Source organism: Pinus tabuliformis, chromosome 8 (assembly GCF_031772625.1).
Source record: "Pinus tabuliformis cultivar Carrire ecotype Pingquan chromosome 8, CPIR1, whole genome shotgun sequence".
Taxonomy (NCBI): Eukaryota; Viridiplantae; Streptophyta; class Pinopsida; order Pinales; family Pinaceae; genus Pinus; species Pinus tabuliformis.
The window spans coordinates 861,235,437-861,257,484 of record NC_142294.1 but is presented as its reverse complement, the minus strand read 5'-3'; the positions used below and the strand labels follow the sequence as shown (position 1 = coordinate 861,257,484).

The following is a 22,048-nucleotide window of genomic DNA, read 5'->3' as shown; positions in this document are numbered from 1 at the left end:
GGTTTAAGGTCAAATCTGAAGCAGGTGGATTAAATATTTTAATTAAATATGGAGAATTTTCTATAAGGGTTTCATTGATAAATTTTAAGCATAAGTATAACATTCCAATCTGTAATTTTTCTCCAGTTTTTGGCTATCTGTCTGCTGCCTAGGTTTGTAGTTTCTCTACTGACTGAGGTTGATTTTTTTAGCAGAAAATCTTGAGGTTGTTCATGCTGCCTATATTCTGGGGTCTTATGAAAATTTCAGGTATCTCAAACCCTAGTCTTTGCTGCTCGATTTTGCAGCCCTCTACCCGAATTTTCGACTTGCAACTGCTGCCAGAGCATCGCTACATCTTATCACTCGATTCTTCTCCATCCGCTGCCAGCCACCTGCGTTTTTATTTTTATTTTATTTTTTTTGCAGCTCCGAGGCAGCGTTTCGAAACCCTCCAACCATCCCAGTGTTTTTCCCTTGGACTTCTTCCTCATCCGTGCAGCTCTTCATCTCTTGCATCCGCTGCCTTATTTCTCCCTCCACGCAGCTCCAATCTTCATAAACCCTCCTCGTTGCTATCCAAGCTTGTTGCGTCTATCCCTAACCCTCATCGCTGTCTTTTCCCTCCACGCTTAAGCAACTCCCTACGCTGCATCCTCAGCTAACGAATCTGTCCGCAGTCTTCCCTGTCGTCATCTACTGGACCTGCAAATCCGTCCACTGCCCTTCCATTCCAAACTTCATCTCCCTACGCCGTCGTCCAAACCTACGTTCAACAAAACAATATTTTGATTTTCTTTTTATTTGTATAATGTATATGTTTATGATTTGAGTTAGGGTTAGCGTAGGTATTTTGATTTTCATTTTTTTTGTTTTTTTTTTTTAATTTCATTTTCATTTTGTAATTTATGATTTTTTATATTTTGATTTAAAAATTACAAAATTTTAAAAAATCTAAAACAAAGTTAAAAAAAATTAATAATAAAAAAATAAAAATTTATGAAGTGTGTTTTTGTTTTGATTTAATAAAAAATAAAAAAATTCAAAATTCGATTTTTGTTTTCATTTAAATCTTATTTTTATTTTTATTTTTTTTGTTTTATTTTGACTTTGATCAAAATAAAAAATCGCTAAAAATATCTAAAAAATTAAAAAAATTAAAAAAATCCTAAAATATTTCAAAAAAAATAAAAAAATATATAAAAATTCTTTTGACATTTGATTTTTTACCTTTTTTAATTTTATTTTTTGATTTAAAATTCTAAAACTTAAAAAAATCTAATATATTTAAAAAACATTTAAAAATCTTTAAAAATTTTAAAATTTTCAAAATATAAAAATCTAAAAACTTCCAAAATAAAAATCTTTAAAAAATTCTAAAAATTTAAAATTTGTGACTAAGGATTTAAAATGAAATAAATTAAGGGGTTTTCGCTTAAACATTAAAATTTTTAATGTGGCCTATGGCCCATTAAAAATTTCAATTTTTTAAGCCATTGATTTGTTTTACTTTAGTAATGTTTATTGCCTAAATTAAAGTCCTTTGGTGTTTCTGATGTTAAATGCTAAATCTTAAATTTTATGATTCTTCTATGGTCAAGGTGCAATAAATCATATTGACTGTTGGAAAAGGTTAATTAATCCTAGATCTGGGCAGTTGATGAAAATCATTTTAAATCTAGAATATTTTGCGTGTTACAGTTTTGGACGTTTGTATTGATTATTCATGACTGTCATTATTCGTCACATATTGGAAAATTGTTTTGGATAGCTTGTTTTACTTAATCTACGGTTAATTGATCATAAAGGCACTGGTCTATAATTGTTTCTATCTTGTGGTCGTGTCTTGGTTACATTAGCGTTTAATCTATTCATCTGAATTAATCGAGATTCATTTAGATTCATCAGGTTGTCCATCATTAAAATCTCCTAGAGCCCGTGATCCACAGACTTTCTCATCCATTTATCTTAGGGACTACCCCCATTGACTTGCCTAGGAGAAAGTCTAAACGGAGTAAGGATCAAGAGTGACAGCCCTTACTCTAAGCGTTGTCATGATGCCTAGACACTTTGTGCGACAACATTTTTGGCGCCATTGCCGGGGATAGAGTTTTTTTGTCCTTGGTTTCTCGACATTGTTTTAATCATTTCATATTTTCCGCCATTCATTAGTTGGTCAAGCGACACAACATTTCCTGGCGTCGTTTAATCTTTTCATCGCCCTATCTTTCGTCATATCATTAATCGTTTCATTTCCACCTTTAGCACCTAGACATTTCGGTTTGTTTCTTGTTTGGGTGGCGACTCCACTTCTTTTATTTATTATTTCTCAGACAAGAAGCCCTCCCCTATATCTAGTTGTTTCTGCCTTTTGGATTCTAGAGCTAGACTCATGCTCAAGTGGCGACTCCACTTCTTTCATTTCTTACAAGAATTTCTACTAGAAGCTCGCTTCTTGTAGATCCCTTGATTTTCTTGAGCAGGGGTCTCTCTCTATCATCCATTTGGTCCCTCATTATTCCTTCAGGCAATTCATCATGGATGATTCGTTTACCCTGTGTCATTTTATTGATGTTCTCCATGATATTCCGGAAGTGGCCATTCATAAATTGTCTTTGTTCTCGGGTGGTGATTTAGTCGCTGTTAGAAAGCATCTATGCAGGTTTACTCATACAATACTCAAATATTGTCGATCTCCCCAATATGATCATGAAGATGTCAAAATGCGTCTATTTGGCTTTTCTTTAGAGGGTGATGCTTTGAATTGGTTTAATAATTGTCCTGAAGATTCTTTCGCTTCTTTACAAGACATTGCCAATGCTTTTAAAGATAGATATGGTTATCAAGATAGCTGGCCTTGTGCCCCTAAAATTATGCAACAGAATGAAAGTGATCTTGTGAAGGATCCAGTTGTCAATGAAAGATTTCAAGACAATTCTCCATATCAGAATGTGCCATCCACTTGTATTGTTGTAAGTCAAATCCATGACAGTGGAAAAACAGGGACAAGTTGTCAAATCAATGTCGACAATGAAAGCAAAATGATAAGAAAATTATAGAAGAATTAAAGAAGTTGGTTAAAGACATGCAGTTCAGTCAAACACAGCTGGTAAAAAATATGGAGCTTAATCAAGAGAAATTTGTGACTGATTACGTCAAGGATATCAGAACTTTATGCACTGAACTGGAAAAACGTGATGAGGAGATGGAAACAATGAAAATTAAATAGTCCGATCACGTAACCACCGTAGTAGAAAAGAGTGCTCAGAATATGGAGGATATGAGGACCAACATGCAGAAGGAAATGGAAACCATGAAAGCTAATCATGGCAGAGAAATTAATTCTATGCAAAGCAAATTATTAACTATGGATGAAGAAATGACCATCATGAGATTCAATTATAATAATCAGTTAGCTACCATGCAAGCAAATCATAAGAAAGAGATAAACTATATGCAAAACTGTTTCATGGGCATGAAAGCAAAGAATGAAAAAGTAATAAAAAATGTGGAAGCTGGTCAGATATGTCTTCAGAATAAGTTATTGACCATGGAGGAAAACCATGCCAAGGAAGTCAGTGCTATGAAGGTTGAACACTCTAGCCAGATGGATGCCATAACAATATAGGTACAAAAATTTCAGCATCGGTCAGAGGATGAAAGAAACAAGGAGACGTCAACAAATCAGAAGCCTCCTTATCTGCTACAGCAAGCTCCATCTTATTATGAGGAGGTCATTTGTTCCATTGAAAAGTAGTTAATTGAAAGTGACTCAGATAAAATTGAAGTGGATAGGAATCAGTTTGACACTCACATGGTTAATCCACCAGTGATAGAAGATCAAGTTATAACCCATGACACCTGTGAGACTGATCCATCTTTCTTGATAGAGTGGATGCAGAATGAAGAGAGACATGTCATGCATATCTTACATACTTCATCTAAGAGTTTTGAAGCAGAATGTTCCACATCATCAGTGATACACCCTGCCACAAAAAAAAACACAAGAGAAAGAGAATGAGAAAGCGATTTGATGCATCAGATGGCTGCGAGCAGCTTGATTTTCGGATAGGAAAAAGTCCTACCGTATGCAGGATTGGACATGGCACATCTGAAAAACAACGGACAGATTTGCCTCAAAGCAGGCAAATGCTCAATATGCACTATATTGAACGCATCTGATGCCATAGGGCATCTTTGTATTATATTTCTAACCTTATGCCCTGTTATTTCAATGTTTCATTTTGTAGTTAGATTTGTGTTTTTCATGTTATTAGACTAGTTAATAAATGAAAAGCTTATATATTTCCTATGCTTAATGTTATATGATGATTTCTTGGATGGAATTGTGTGTTGCATGGATGCAGATTCTGGATTCTCACATTCCTTCGTTGTAGCAACGTGTCCCCAAGTAGAGCCAGATGTTGACCACTATGTGTCAATGACCCATAGCAGTACACCCCTTTTTTTTGCAAAAGGGATACTGCCTGATCGACGTGTTTGTGCCGTTCAACTATCATCATCAGCCTGATCATCATGTTATGTTGTAAAACCTTTCTGCATGTGTAAATTGTAAATAATCTCAGTAGATCCGTGTCGTATATGTAATTGCCTAGGTAAACCTAATTTTTTGGTGACGACCTACATTCCGGGAGGTTTTTTGTCTCACCGATCTATTCTCGGATGGTCGGCAACTTTTCCTTCAACCTTACCCCAAAGCCGGAGTGGATTTTGTCACTGTGATCTTAGGGGAGTCCTAGTGTTTTAGATCAAGTCTATGTAAAATTGATTTGGCAATAATCCTAACTATTTGGTTAGCCTATTTTATTACAAATTCCTTGATCCGCTAGATTATATTTGTGTCGCAGAATTGGGTAGTCTGTGAAGGTCCTTTTCAGATGGGTTTTCCCCCTTGTAATGTAAAAAATGTGAAAATCATGATGTAAAGTGTCCTGAGGGATAGAAAAATAATTTATCCCCTTATAGATTAATTAATTAAATTTTCTGGCCAAAATTAATTAAAATCCTTAGCCATAAATTTAATTAATTCTAGGTCTTAGGTAAATTTAAATTCTCCAGGACAAAATTCCTTGGTCCTTAAAAAAATTAAATTTTAAGAGGTCCAAGGACTATGGTAAATTAATTATTTTGCTAAATTTTAAGCCTTTGGTCCCTGTGGTTAAGTCAAAGACAAAATTTTGAGGAAATTAATTCAAAAATTTAATTTTTGAATTAATTAAAATTGATTTAATTGAAAAATTTGAATTTCCTCAATAAATTAAAATTTCGATGGATGAGATTAAAAGAAATTTTAATCTTCGTCAACGGTCAAGATTGTTTTGACGAGGATCACTCGAACTAGTCGTTGGAGTATTTATCTTTAAATAGGAGGTCATTTTGTCAGCCACAACCATCCGATCTCTGGTTCGTGTACTAAGCGAAAAGCTCTCTTGTAATATTTTTATGAGCAATAAAGAAAGACTTTGGGGTTAATTTCTGTTGGTGTCACTCTTCGTGGAAATACTGTAAGATGTGTCATTTTCATGCATAAAATTCTTTTTAGCCATTGATGATAGTTCTCTGAAGAATGATTTGAGTACAGGTATCTTGCTCAGTCGCTAGGGTTTGAATGATAATTTAAGTTTTGAATATAATAGCAGGTATATCTATTAAATCTGAATTTTATTATCGTTTTCTCGCTCTATGTTGATGGTTAAATTGAGTTTTGCAGGAAATCCTTGATTATTAGATCATCGGGCGTTCGGGGAAGTTCTCGGCTGAACCAGCCAACTCCCGATCTGTGTTTTCTGAAGAGCCCAGCTTAATTTGATCCCGGGCTTTTCATAAGATATTTTTTTTATGGGTGATGCATGAAGGGCTTTGAGCTCAGTACCTCCTTTAAAATTTGATTTTTTTTTTTATTATTATTTGTTTTGTTGTGCTAAATTGACAGATCTGGCTGTTGAGAGCCTCAAATTATCAGATTTGGAAGCGGAGTTGGACTCATTCCCTAGATCTGATAGATCTGCCATTCATGTACATGGATCTATAATTATTTTCAGTTTTCTGACTTGGGTTTTTTGGGTCATTGTATATATCGTTTAGGTGTTTTCCTGTTTCTTGCAGCTGCAGATCTGAAGAAGAAAATTGTGCAGAGTCCAGATCTAGGCCCTAGAGGGTAAGATCTAGATCTCTGGGGTTCAACAACATCGTTTTCCAGAGATATTATTCAGACATTTTGCAGTCCAAGGGTTTTAAATTCATTTATTTTCAGATTTGGAAATTTTGTGAAGGTTTTAAGGTCAAATCTGAAGCAGGTGGATTAAATATTTTAATTAAATCTGGATAATTTTCTACAAGGGTTTCATTGATAAATTTTAAGCATAACTTTCCAATCTGTAATTTTTCTCCAGTTTTTGGCTATCTGTCTGTTGCCTGGGTTTTCAATTTCTCTGCTGACTGAGGTCGATTTTTCTAGCAAAAAATATTGAGGTTGTTCATGCTGCCTATATTTTGGGGTCTTCTGAAAATTTCAGATATCTCAAACCCTAGTCTTTGCTGCTCGATTTTGCAGCCCTCTACCCGAATTTTCGGCTTGCATCTGCTGCCAGAGCATCACTCCATCTTATCACTCGATTCTTCTCCATACGGTGCCAGCCACCTGCGTTTTTGTTTTTCTTTATTTTGTTTTGCAGCTCCAAGGCAGCCTTTCGAAACCCTCCAACCATCCCGGCGTTTTTCCCTTGGCCTTCTTCCTCATCCGTGCAGCTCTTCATCTCTTGCATCCGCTGCCTTATTTCTCCCTCCATGCAACTCCAATCTTCATAAACCCTCCTCGCTGCTGTCCAAGCTTGCTGCGTCTATCCCTAACCCTCATCACTGTCTTTTCCCTCTACGCTTAAACAGCTCCCTACGCTGCATCCTCAGCTATTGAATTTGTCCACAGTCTTCCCTGTCGTCATCTCCTCGACCTGCAAATCCGTCCACTGCCCTTCCATTCCAGACTTCATCTCCCTACGCCGCCATCCAAACCTGCGTTCAACAAAACAACATTTCGATTTTCTTTTTATTTGTATAATGTATATGTTTATGATTTGAGTTAGGGTTAGCGTAGGTGTTTTGATTTTCATTTTTTTTTTTTTTTTTTGTAATTTCATTTTGATTTTGTAATTTATGATTTTTTATTTTTTGATTTAAATATTACAAGATTTTAAAAAATCTAAAACAATGTTTCAAAAAAAATAATAATAAAAAATAAAAATTTATGTGTGTTTTTGTTTTGATTTAATAAAAAATAAAAAAATTCAAAATTCGATTTTTGTTTTCATTTAAATTTTATTTTTATTTTTATTTTTTTGTTTTATTTTGACTTTGATAAAAATAAAAAATCACTAAAAATATCTAAAAAATGAAAAAAAATTTAAAAAAATCGTAAAATATTTCAAAAAAAATAAAAGAATATATAAAAATTCTTTTGACATTTGATTTTTTACCTTTTTTTTTTAGTTTTTGATTTAAAATTCTAAAACTTAAAAAAATCTAATATATTTAAAAAACATTTAAAAATCTTTAAAAATTTAAAATTTTCAAAATATAAAAATCTAAAAACTTTAAAAATAAAATCTTTAAAAAATTCTAAAAATTTAAAATTTGTGACTAAGGATTTAAAATGAAATAAATTAAGGGGTTTTCGCTTAAACATTAAAATTTTTAATGTGGCCTATGGCCCATTAAAAATTTCGATTTTTTAACCCGTTGATTTGTTTTACTTTAGTAATGTTTATTACCTAAAGTAAAGTCCTTTGGTGTTTCTAATGTTAAATGTTAAATCTTAAATTTTATGATTCTTCCAGGGTGCGATAAATCATATTGACTATTGCAAAAGGTTAATTAATCCTAGATTTGGGTAGTTGATGAAAATCATTTTAAATCAAGAATATCTTGCGTGTTACGGTTTTGAGCGTTTGTATTGATTATTCATGACTGTCATTATTCGTCACATATTGGAAAATTGTTTTGGATAGCTTGTTTTACTTAATCTATGGTTAATTGATCATAAAGGCACTGGTCTATAATTGTTTCTATCTTGTGGTTGTGTCTTGGTTACATTAGCGTTTAATCTATTCATCTGAATTAATCGAGATTCATTTAGATTCATCAAGTTGTCCATCATTAAAATCTCCTAGAGCCCGTGATCCACAGGCTTTCTCATCCATTTATCTTAGGGACTACCCCCCTTGACTTGCCTAGGAGAGAGTCTAAACAGAGTGAGTAAGGATCAAGAGTGACAGCCCTTACTCTGAGCATTGTCGCGGTGCCTAGACACTTTGTGCAACAACATTTTTGGTGCCGTTTCTGGGGATAGAGTTTTTTTGTCCTTGGTTTCTCGACATCGTTTTAATCATCTCATATTTTCCGCCATTCATTAGTTGGTCAAGCAACACCACATTTCCTAGCGTCATTTGATCTTTTCATCGCCCTATCTTTCGTCATATCGTTAATCGTTTCATCTGCACCTTTAACACCTAGACATTTCAGTTCGTTTCTTGTTTGGGTGGCGACTCCACATCTTTTATTTATTATTTCTCAGACAAGAAGCCTTCCCCTATATCCAGTTGTTTTTGCCTTTTGGATTCTAGAGCTAGACTCATGTTCAAGTGGCGACTCCACTTATTTCATTTCTTACAGGAATTTCTACTAGAAGCTCGCTTCTTATAGATCCCTTGATTTTCTTGAGCAGGGGTCTCTCTATATCATCCATTTGGTCCCTCATGATTCCTTCAGGCAATTCATCATGGATGATTCGTTTACCCCGTGTCATTTTATTGAAGTTCTCCATGATATTCTGGAAGTGGCCATTCATAAATTGTCCTTGTTCTCGTGTGGTGATTCAGTCGCTGTTAAAAAGCATCTATGTAGGTTTACTCATATAGTACTCAAATATTGTCGATCTCCCCAATATGATCATGAAGATGTCAAAATGCGTCTATTTGCCTTTTCTTTAGAGGGTGATGCTTTGAATTGGTTTAGTAATTGTCCTGAAGATTGCCTTACATATTGACCTAATAACAAAATAAACTTACATAACATATTACTTAAAGTCTATTGTAATACTAGAAGTTGCTTAATATTGGTTTACAGAGTGCCCCTGATGGGATCTCTGCTTTTTGCCTTGATACACTGAGTTTTCTCCCTCCTGGCTTAGAATGGAGTTTCTGATGAATGCCACAACCTCTTCCTGATGTAAACACTTGTTTTTTAATGCAATGATTCTCCATCTTCATCTCTGATCTGAGATTTTGTATTTTGTTTCTTTGAGTCTGCTCGCTTCTTTACAAGACATCGCCAATGCTTTTAAAGATAGATATGGTTATCAAGATAGCTCGCCTTGTGCCCCTAAAATTATGCAATAGAATGAAAGTGATCTTGTGAAGGATACAGCTGTCAATGAAAGATTTCAAGACAATTCTCCATATTAGAATGTGCCATCCACTTGTACTGTTGCAAGTCAAATCCATGACGGTCGAAAAACAGGGACAAGTTGTCAAATCAGTGTTGACAATGAAAGGCAAAATGATAAGCAAATTATAGAAGAACTAAAGAAGTTGGTTAAAGACATGCATTTCAGTCAAACGCAGCTGGTAAAAAATATGGAGCTTAATCAAGAGAAATTTGTGACTGATTACGTCAAGGATATGAGAACTCTATACACTCAACTAGAAAAACGTGATGAGGAGATGGAAATCATGAAAATTAAACACTTCGATCACGTAACCACAGTAGTAGAAAAGTGTGCTCAGAATATGGAGGATATGAGGACCGTCATGTAGAAGGAAATGGAAACCATGAAAGCTAATCATGGCAGAGAAATTAATTCTATGCAAAGCGAATTATTAACTATGGATGAAGAAATGACCATCATGAGATTCAATTATAATAATCAGTTAGCTACCATGCAAGCAAATCATAAGAAAGAGATAAACTATATGCAAAACTGTTTCATGGGCATGAAAGCAAAGAATGAAAAAGTAATAAAAAATGTGGGAGCTGGTCAATATGTCTTCAGAATAAGTTATTGACCATGGAGGAAAACCATGCCAAGGAAGTCAATGCTATGAAGGTTGAACACTCTAGCCAGATAGATGCTATAACAATACAGGTACAAAATTTTTAGCATCGGTCAGAGGATGAAAGAAACAAGGAGACGTCAACAGATCAGAAGCCTCCTTATCTATTGCAACAAGCTCCATCTTATTATGAGGAGGTCATTTGTTCCATTGAAAAGTGGTTAACTGAAGGTGACCTGGATAAAATTGAAGTGGATAAGAATAAGTTTGACGCTCACATGGTTAATCCACCAGTCATAGAAGATTAAGTTATAACCCATGACACTTGTGAGACTGATCCATCATTCTTGACAGAGCAATTGCAGAATGAAGAGAGACATGTCATGCATATCTTACATACTTCATCTAAGAGTTTTGAAGCAGAATGTCCCACATCATCAGTGATACACCCTGCCACAAAGAAAAAGCGCAAGAGAAAGAGAATGAGAAAGCGATTTGATGCATCAGATGGCCGTGAGCAGCTTGATTTTCGGATAGGAAAAAGTCCTACTGTATGCAGGATTGGACATGGCACATCTGAAAAACAGCCGACAGATTTGCCTGAAAGCAGACAAATGCTCAGTATGCACTATATTGAACACATCTGATGCCATGGGGCATCTTTGTATTGTATTTTTAACCTTACGCCCTGTTATTTCAGTATTTCATTTTGTAGTTAGATTTGTGTTTTTCATGTTATTAGACTAGTTAATAAATGAAGAGCTTATATATTTCCTGTGCTTAATGTTATATGATGATTTCTTGGATGGACGCTACTTATGTTATATTGTGTGTTGCGTGGATGCAGATTTTGGATTCTCACATTCCTCCGTTGTAGAAACGTGTCCCCAAGTAGAGACAGATGTTGAACACTACGTGTCAATGACCCATAGCAGTACACCCCCTTTTTTTGCAAAAGGGATAGCACCGATCGACGTTTCCATGCCATTCAACTATCATCATCAGCCTGGTCATCATGTTATGTTGTAAACCCTTTCTGCATGTATAAATTGTAAATAATCTTACCAGATCCGTGTCGTATATGTAATTGCCTAGGTAAACCTAATTTTTTGGTGACGATCTACATTCTGGGAAGTTTTTTGTCTCACCGATCCATTCTCAGATGGTTGGCAGAGTTTTCCTTTAGCCTTACCCCAAAGTCGGAGTGGATTTTGTCACTGGGATCTTAGGGGAGTCCTAGTGTTGTAGATCGAGTTTATGTAAGTGATTTGGGAATAATCCTAACTATTTGGTTAGGCTATTTTATTACAAATTGCTTGATCTGCTAGATTATATTTGTGTCATAGAATTGTGTAGTCTGTGAAGGTCCTTTTCAGATGGGTTTTCCCCCTTGTAATGAAAAAATGTGAAAATCATGATGTAGAGTGTCCTGAGGGTTGGAAAAATAATTTATCCCCTCATAGGTTAATTAATTAAATTTTTTGGCCAAAATTAATTAAAATCCTTAGCCAAAAATTTAATTAATTCTAGGTCTTAGGTAAATTTAAATTCTCCAGGGCAAAAGTCGTTGGTCCTTAAAAAAGGTTAACTTTTAAGAGGTCCAGGGACTAAGGTAAATTAATTATTTTGCTAAATTTTAAGCCTTTAGTCCCTGGGGTTAAGTCAAAGTCAAAATTTTGAGGAAATTAATTCAAAATTTTAAATTTTGAATTAATTAAAATTTATTTAATTGAAAAATTCGAATTTTCTCAATAAATTAAAATTTCGACGGATGAGATTAAAAGAAATTTTAATTCTCATCAACAGTCAAGATTGCTTTGACGAGGATCACTCGAACTAGCCGTTGGAGGGTTTATCTTTAAATAGGAGGTCATTTTGTTAGCCTGGACCATCCGATCTCTGGATCGTGTACTAAGCGAAAAGCTCTCTTGTAATCTTTTATGAGCAATAGAGAAAGACTTTGGGGTTGATTTCTGTTGGTGTTACTCTTCGTGGAAACACTGTAAGATGTGTCATTTTCATGCATAGATTTCTTTTTAGCCATTGATGATAGCTCCCTGAAGAGTTATTTGAGTACAGGTATCTTGCTCAGTCGCTAGGGTTTGAATGATAATTTAAGTTTTGAATATAATAGCAGGTATCTCTATTAAATCTGAATTTTATTATCGTTTTCTCGCTCTATGTTGATGGTTAAATTGAGTTTTGCAGGAAATCCTTGATTATTAGATCATCGGGCATTCGGGGGAGTTCTCGGCTGAACTAGCCAAATCACGATCCGTGTTTTCTGAAGAGCACAACTTAATTTGATCCCGGGCTTATCATAAGATATTTTTTTTATGGGTGATGGATGAAGGGCTTTGAGCTCAGCGCCTCATTTAAAATTTTGATTTTTTTTTTTTAATTGTTTGTGCTAAATCGACAAATCTGGCTGTTGAGAGCCTTAGATTATTAGATCTGGGATCGGAGTTGGACTCACACTCCTAGATTTGATAGATCTGCTATTCATGTACATGGATCTGTAATTATTTTCAGTTTTCTGACTTGGATTTTTTGGGTCATTGTATATATCGTTTGGGTGTTTTCCTGTTTCTTGCAGCTGTAGATCTGAAGAAGAAAATTGTGTAGAGTCCAGATCTAGGCCCTGGAGGGTAAGATCTAGATCTCTGGGGTTCAACAACATCGTTTTCCAGAGATATTATTCAGACATTTTGCAGTCCAAGGGTTTTAAATTCATTTATTTTCAGATTTGGAAATTTTGTGAAGGTTTTAAGGTCAAATATGAAGTAGGTGGATTAAATATTTTAATTAAATTTGGAGAATTTTCTACAAGGATTTCATTGATAAATTTTAAGCATAAGTATAACATTCCAATCTATAATTTTTCTCCTGTTTTTGGCTATCTGTCTGCTGCCTCTGTTTTCAGTTTCTCTGCTGACGGAGGTCGATTTTTCTAGCAGAAAATCTTGAGGTTGTTCATGCTGCCTATATTTTGGGGTCTTCTGAAAATTTCAGATATCTCATACCCTAGTCTTTGCTGCTCGATTTTGTAGCCCTCTACCCGCATTTTCGACTTGCATCTGCTGCCAGAGCATCGCTCCATCTCATCACTCGATTCTTCTCCATACGCTGCCAGCCACCTGTGTTCTTATTTTTTTTATTTTTTTTGCAGCTCCAAGGCAGCCTTTCGAAACCCTCCAACCATCCCAGCGTTTTTCCCTTGGCCTTCTTCCTCATTCGTGCAGCTCTTGATCTCTTGCATCCGCTGCCTTATTTCTCCCTCCACGCAGCTCCAATCTTCATAAACCCTCCTCGCTGTTGTCCAAGCTTGCTGCGTCTATCCCTAACCCTCATCACTGTCTTTTCCCTCCATGCTTAAACAGCTCCCTAAGCTGCATCCTCAGCTATCGAATCTGTCTGCAGTCTTCTGTCTGAAGTCTTCCCTGTCGTCATCTCCTCGACCTACAAATCCGTCCACTGCCCTTCCATTCCAGACTTCATCTCCCTACGCCGTCGTCCAAACCTGCATTCAACAAAACAGCATTTTGATTTTCTTTTTATTTGTATAATGTATATGTTTATGATTTGAGTTAGGGTTAGCGTAGGTGTTTTGATTTTCATTTTTTTTGTTTTTTTTTTTAATTTCATTTTGATTTTGTAATTTATGATTTTTTATTTTTTGATTTAAAAATTACAAAATTTAAAAAAATCTAGTACAAAGTCTAAAAAATAATAATAATAAAAAAAAAAATTATGAAGTGTGTTTTTGTTTTGATTTATAAAAAATAAAAAATTCAAAATTCTATTTTTGTTTTCATTTAAATTTTTTTTTTATTTTTATATATATATATTTTTTTATTTTGACTTTGATAAAAATAAAAAATCACTAAAAATATCTAAAAAATTAAAAAAAATTTAAAAGAATCCTAAAATATTTCAAAAAAATAAAAAATATATAAAAATTCTTTTGACATTTGATTTTTTACCTTTTTTATTTTTATTTTTTGATTTAAAATTCTAAAACTTAAAAAAATCTAATATATTTAAAAAACATTTAAAAATCTTTAAAAAATTTAAATTTTTCAAAATATAAAAATCTAAAAACTTTTAAAATAAAATCTTTAAAAAATTCTAAAAATTTAAAATTTGTGACTAAGGATTTAAAATGAAATAAATTAAGGGGTTTTCGCTTAAACATTAAAATTTTTAATGTGGCCTATGGCCCATTAAAAATTTCGATTTTTTAACCCGTTGATTTGTTTTACTTCATTAATGTTTATTGCCTAAATTAAAGTCCTTTGGTGTTTCTGATGTTAAATGCTAAATCTTAAATTTTATGATTCTTCTATGGTCAAGGTGCGATAAATCATATTGACTGTTGGAAAAGGTTAATTAATCTTAGATCTGGGCAATTGATGAAAATCATTTTAAATCTAGAATCTCTTGCGTGTTACAGTTTTGGGCGTTTTTATTGATTATTCATGACTGTCATTATTCGTCACATATTGGAAAATTGTTTTGGATAGCTTGTTTTACTTAATCTACGGTTAATTGATCATAAAGGCATTGGTCTATAATTGTTTCTATCTTGTGGTCGTGTCTTGGTTACATTAGCGTTTAATCTGTTCATCTGAATTAATCGAGATTCATTTATATTCATTAGGTTGTCCATCATTAAAATCTCCTAGAGCCCATGATCCACAGGCTTTCTCATCCATTTATCTTAGGGACTACCCCCGTTGACTTGCCTAGGAGAGAGTCTAAACAGAGTGAGTAAGGATCAAGAGTGATAGCCCTTACTTTGAGCGTTGTCGCGGTGCCTAGACACTTTGTGCGACAATAGGTCCTTCAACCGCGCGTTGTCCTTCAGTCTAGAATATTGATTTTCCATGGATCATCTTCTTGTTCTTCTGCAGTCACATTGTAGCACTCTAGCGCATGGCGCAGCTGTGTACTCCAGTCTGGTTGAACCCATTCTACTGGCTCTTCAAGTGTTCTAAAGATAACAGTCTTAATTTCCTGGAGCGCTTCATCAATGCACTCGAATCCATCCACAAAGATGAAAGTTAATAAGAAGCTTTCCCTCAAGATATCCCATTGATCTGTCCCATGGTATAGCTCTCTTTCCAAATACCAGTTCATTGGGATAGTATCGAGGGTATGACAAAAGATATGTATCCATTATGGCTATGGCTCTTCTCCCCAAGCTTTAGTCCACCACGCCAAGTGCTCGCGCGGATCATTCCTTCCGCTATATTTCCCAGTCATTCGGGTATTAGCATATCCAAACCTAAGCTTCATCATTCACTTGTATTCCTTCCAGCCAACGAAGTTTTCCTTATGTGTACCCCATAAACGGGCAGGTGTAGCGTGCAATGCCAATTCAAGTGCCTGTAATCGATGCTCCTTGGGCACCTCCCTTTCAAACTCATGCAAAAAAAGATTAACATCATTTAAGCCATCATAATGCGGAAGTTTTTTTACCTCTGTAGATATACACCGCAACGATTTTATCATCATATTGCACTGTAGCGTAGAGACATCATGCAACCTGTTATGCTAGTGTTCAAGCTCTTCATTTGAGTCTGAGGTATAGGAGTAAAGGATACTAAACAAAGTTAACACACATAAAGAAATACCCAAAACATAGATATGGCGGAAAAGGCATGAGAGACTTTCTTGTAGTCTCTCATTCTCATGAATTTCATTATTAATCAATCCAATCCGATTGTACCAAGAATGATAATAGTAAAAATAAATACATGAGGAAGTTGTCTCAAGATAGTGCATCTATTTTGAACAAACTTGGTTGAGAAAATATCTCAACAACACACTAATCTAGGAGCCTAACTAGTTCGAGAGAATCTCTCAACCAACTAAGCCTAAACTGACTCCTAACCATGAGGAACAAACTCAATCTAGAAAGGTAGGATTAAATCCTAACTTTCATGATTTTAATTAATTTAATTATTTGGACTTAGAATTGTTTTTAATGTGAGAGTGAGGCTAACATTCCTTCCCTCAATGATAAATCCAAATTCTCATGCTGAAACTGTTGATCCTCAAAAAACATCTGCCTGAAAAACCGCCAAAGCTGGATGCTGAAGAAACTGCAATATGAAGAGACCATGAGTCAGCTGCATGTCTGATTCATCTCTGAATGTCGCTTGACAACTCCATCACGTGCCAAGCTGCAAAAGGATCCATCTATCCTTTGCTTGTAATCAACATCCTTTGTCCACTGACAAAATATGATGAATGCCCATTGGCGTATTTATTGATGATGCCCACTGGCTGATGACATTGAAAAACAACTCACTGTTGCTTTTGCTGTGTTTGAAAACTGCTCATGGCTGACTTTCCATTGGCGAATTTTGTTGATGCTCACTCGCTGATGAAAATGCCCACTGGCTGCTTTGTTGATGTTGTCAAGACTTTCAGTCTGACAACCACTGAAAATGCCCACTGGCTTCTTCGCTGATGTTTTTGAGACTTTCAGTCTGACAACCACTGTCAATTTCATTGACATTTTCCCCCCTTTGTCAGCTGAAAGAAGAGACAAATTTCAAATTATTTCTGAACTCCCCCCCTTCAGGTGTAGGAGTGTTTCACTGGTGTACTCCTCTGTTAAACTGCACGAGAGTACCATCTTCATGTTCAATGTTGGCCGCAATATGTGTGAGTGAATTCGATTGTAAAATTATACAATCTTCTGACTGTGGATGACCATTCCCAGGGATCAATCCATGAATAATCGATCTTCAATTTGCTTGATTGTTGTTGTTTGCTGCATTGTGTTGATGAATGATTTGACTTGCCACAATGGTGACAAGTATGGAGATCAAAACACTGATCTTCCAGATGACCGGTTCTTTGACAATGAAGCCATTTTGGTTTGACTGCAACTTCAGTTTGCGTGTATTGCTATTTGTCTAACTTTCTCAGAACTAGCCGATGTGATTTGTGCAAGAAACCCTGCACTAACAAACTTAAGGGGCCTTGAATAATCTAGGATATGCAATTTTGCGTCATCTTTGACATATCCTAAGCCTCGTCAATTTCTGTTTGGATTTTTTCCCATGGCTTGATGATTGGTTTGGAAGAAAGTTGAACTGGATCAGGGACCACTTTGACACTTGAAGTTGGTTGGATCAATGACTTGGAATCATTTGTTGTATTTGTATTGTTCAAAGACTTGGAAGCATCACTCTTCTCTAGCAACTTAGTGCTTTGTAGTTGCGACTCCAGTTGAAGGAACTCAATCATTTCATGTGCATGTTGAAGATGCACTTGAATATTAGCAAGAGTTGCTTGCGGATTTGTACCATACCTTCATTAGTTGAGAGGATCAAATTGTTAAGAATCTTTAACAACTGAATGCTTGTCGCCATGTGAACTTGTTGGAACTCACGCTCGCTTGCTTTTAATACTTGTTGGATTTACAGAATTCGCTCGCTTGATGTTTGGTTGATTGTTGCACGCTCGCTTGAACTTGTGTTAACAATTGATTGTTTGAACTCACACTTGCTTGCTTTCATGCTTGCTTCAATCAATTTTAGGCTCGCTTGATGTTGAGAGATTTGCACTTGCTTGAACTCACACTCTTGATTGATCAAAAGAAGGGTGTCAAATACTATCGAAAATGCACCCAAGAGAAATGCTTACAATGATTTGAATGACTCAGTTAAAAACAATGGATTCACTGGGTTTAATTGATTCCCTATCAATTCAAAGCTCAGGTGTTAGTTTCAACCGAGAATGCACCCTTACAATTCAACTCAATTTGTCTTTGATTACAATCCAACTTACAAATTATGATTTGCAAGTTACAGTTTTGTATTGAGCTTATTAAAAAAATGGTGCAAGTGCAATTTCCAAAAAATTGTTGTTGAATTGCTGCAAAAATTGTTGATGTAGATGACAGCTTGATTGGATGTTGATGTAGAAATGTCGTTGACAACTTGATTATGTATTGTTGCTTCTTGATTTCTTGTAGTTTGCTTGATTACATAAGCTTGAATGGAATTGATTATGTGCATGCAATTCACTAATTTGTTGTGTGCTACATGTGTACCATATTAGAAAGATACCACATGAAGGTTAGTGTCAAAACGAGACACAAAACAAAAACAATATCAAGAATCATGCGCCATCACAAACATACACATGGTGTACCTAAGATCCCCTTATTCAATTTCGGGCGGATCTAGGACACAATCACCACCAGAAAGATATGTTTTTTAAATATGGGAGTACATCAACCTTCACCTTCTCAAGCAAACTTTGGAAGCAAATTGTCTTCAAAAAACTGCCTATAGTGACTCAAACGCTCTCAAAGTAAAATATTACTTTGAATTACAATTATGACTGTCACTCAAACAAATTCACTTATCGCTCCAAATATTACAAAAAGCAACTTATCACTCCAAAAAAGTTATACAAATTAAAAGGCATGTCCTTATTACTCCATTAACTTTATCATGATTGGAAATCTTGAAAAAAAATCTTTCATAACTTTATCTCTCCAATAATAAAATTTAATGCACCTGATGCACCAATCCTTTTTCTTATGTCACTCCTTACTCCCAAAATTATCCACCACTTTTCCCTGGCAAAAAATGTGGTTCATCAACTCGATTTGATAACTGATTTTCTTGGCACACCTTCCCTGGAAGCCATCACAAGGGTTCGTAATGAAAAAACTGGGATTGCATACCCCAGAAGGCAAAAGTTGGGGATTTCAGAGTCGTGTGTACCCTGTTAGGCGTAGTTGAAGCAGGGGCTAAAATCCTAAATTGGAACAGATGAGATTTACCGAGGGAATAAGGTTCCTTCCTTTTTGTTAGAGCGCAAAATGGGTAATAGGGCAAAGAAGAAGGTCGAGGAGACAGTTGGTATGGATGGTTTTTGGCCTCTGGAGGGAAACAATGTAAACCAAGTTTAGACTGTTCCTATAAAGAAACAAGCGCAGGAAAAATATCCAATAGCTAGTGAGAAAAGAAACCTACTGTTCTATATATTGGGCACATACCACAGATTTTTCGAGGACCAAATGAGAGGTTTTTTAGCCAGTTTGGGGCAATCAAACGACTTTGAATTGCCTGGAACAGAAAGACTGGAGGGTCAAAGCACTATGGCTTCATTGAGTATGAGTCCCCTGTTGTTGCTGAAATTGTTGCTGATTGCATGCACAACTACCTTTTATTTGAACACATACTACAAGTTCAGCTTGTTCCACCTGAAAAGATTCACCCACAGCTATGGAAGGGATCAAATCGCAAGTTTAAGCCAATAAAGTGGCAGAGGATTCAAATGAAACATCATAATCGGGGGAGAACAACAAAAGAGAAAGATCATTTGATGAAAGCAATACTGAAAAGGGATGCAAAACGTCGCAAGAAGATCGAAGTCGCTGGTATTGAATATGACTATCTAGACATTATTGATGGCCTTCCGCACGCTCGACATTCTGATTCCTAGTGTTGGCAACAACTTTGAGGCACGTGATTTCCATTCTGCGCCTCCTGGCTGCAGTAACTACCTGGTGTTCAGTATGGTGATTGATATTCAATGTTCCGTCACTGCTTGATCGATTCGTGGGTGCAGTCATATCATCCATAACCGTCCCATTATTGATTGATTACCCGTCTGTATCCTACTGCAAATCAGATAAAAATCGATCTCCTTCAAGGAGATTATAGCAATGAAATCAATCCCATAATGAAATCAAACCACTTCAAACATGTGGGCATTATGCAAAGACCGAATTTCCATCAAATTTCTAAAGTTGGTAATCGTATATTCCTCTGCTCTCTGCTTGCTCGACGACCTCTGCACAAAATCAACTGACTTGAAACAATGTGATTTCCAAGCTCCTTGGGTTGTTTTCTCAGCCTGACACTCTCTACTTCCTCAAAAACCTAATTAGAAACAAGATCTTTGCAACAAGAATCATAGGTTGTGATGATTTTTCAAGCTGCAGTAATGATTTTGAGCTTGTGGGCACCCGCAGATTGCTTTCTTCTCCTCTTCTTCGGAAGACCCAAAAAGAAACAACAAAATAATCGGCCGGATCTGCACCCAAACAGACTTTTGAAGCTGCAACCATGGTCTGTGGCCTGATATCTTCAATGGCACCAAACAAGCAGCACATCGCTTGAAAATTTTATTCGGACTCTCAGATTTGAAAGCTGCCGAGTTGCATGGAAATCTCACTCAAGCACAACGACTTGATGCCCTTGAACAATTCAGAAAACATGAAGTTGATTTTCTTATTGTGACTGATGTAGCAGCTTGGAGCCTGGACATCATCGGTGTTAAAACAATGATAAATCTTGGCTCTGAAAAAGTCTGGCCAAACTCCCAATTTGGAGGCACAATGTTCCAGGATGTGGAGGTCCTGCGGTCACTGCCAGTTACTCTAAAGGAGAGGCTCTGCATATCCAGCTGGTGAAAATGAACATTTGTGTATCCTTCATCAACAACATAGCTCCGTATCATTTACATGATCCACCTACAATGCATACCAGACGCCATGGATTTGAACCCCGGATCGAACAAACAAAATTTAGCTCAGAAACCATGAAAATGCAGCGAGTTTTGCATCAAAAAATACCATGGGGGATGGCCGATGGTCGGTGCTGTTTGCCATGACGGATTTCGACCCAATTGCAGAGAAGGTTAACAAAAATCAATGCAAAATATGCAGTTTGATACGATTAGGAGATGAAATAGACTTTGGCATTTGACCCTCATAACACAAAACACTCAACAACGCAGCTGCAAATAGACCACCTCGTTATCTTAATCCCAAGAGAAAATTGTGGGCTCCGATACCACATAAAGGATACTAAACAAAGTTAACACACATAAAGAAATACCCAAAACATAGAAATGGCAGAAAAGGCATGAGAGACTTTCTTGTAGTCTCTCATTCTCATGAATTTCATTATTAATCAATCCAATCCAATTGTACAAAGAATGATAATAGTACAAATAAATACATGAGGAAGTTGTCTCAAGATAGTGCATCTATCTTGAACAAACTTGGTTGAGAAAATATATCAACAACACACTAATCTAGGAGCCTAACTAGTTGGAGAGAATCTCTCAACCAACTAAGTCTAAACTGACTCCTAACCATGAGGAACAAACTCAATCTAGAAAGGTAGGATTAAATCCTAACTTTCATGATTTTAATTAATTTAATTATTTGGACTTGGAATTGTTTTTAATGTAAGAGTGAGGCTAACAAGGAGTTGTCTCTATCCCACGCGATTCTCCCATCTGCAGTGGGATTGATCCAATCTTCGTCGTGCGCAGTAATCTTGTAGATTTGATCCAAATCATCGTCCTCCTCATAGTCGCGCACTGGTTCAGTGTAGCACGCTCTTTCAGCAGGGCCTAGTGGCACAATAACCCTAAGCGTCTTCTTCTCAAAAGTCATCCTTCGCTTCTTTAGATTGATCACTATGCCCATATCAAAGGCCCAATCAATTCCTAGTAGCGCAAGGTAAGGATTATTGTCATCCACTATTTTGATTACCTCAAAGTCAGTCAACGCACTCATGCCTTCAATGTCCACAGTTACCCCATACATGCACCCCATAGGAATTATCTTCTGCTGATTGGCCATGCGTAGTTGTGTAGGAGACCATTGTAGCGCAGGTCTCTCCATCCTTTCCCATGTCTGCTTCGGTAGTACGTTCGCATCAAAACCCAAATCCAGGATGACTTGGTCCATTTCATACTTCCCGATCTGCACGGTTATCCTCATCTTGCGCCCGGTTCGCTTCTTGTGCTTACCTAGTTTCCTCACAATGCGTTGTTCTGAAGGAATCTTAATTTTTCCCGTGCAATTGTCGATCAACCCCTGGAGCCCTTCTACTGCATTCTGATCTCTCAACAACTTCATACAAGTTTTCAGAGCTAACAGCGAGGGATCCACATCTTTGCACCTCACTATTTCCAACTGGTTTTTCCTGACCCCCCGACGTAGCAGCTTC

General features: G+C 36.1%; 1 protein-coding gene and 1 pseudogene across 1 annotated transcript in view; both read left to right on the top strand.

Moving 5' to 3' along the window:
- Window positions 1-22,048, top strand: part of LOC149238288 (vanillin aminotransferase-like) — a 452,839-nt gene that overhangs the window by 319,419 nt on the left and 111,372 nt on the right. The gene's annotated exons all lie outside the window — the stretch shown is intronic.
- Window positions 18,883-19,523, top strand: LOC149238289 (uncharacterized; annotated as a pseudogene).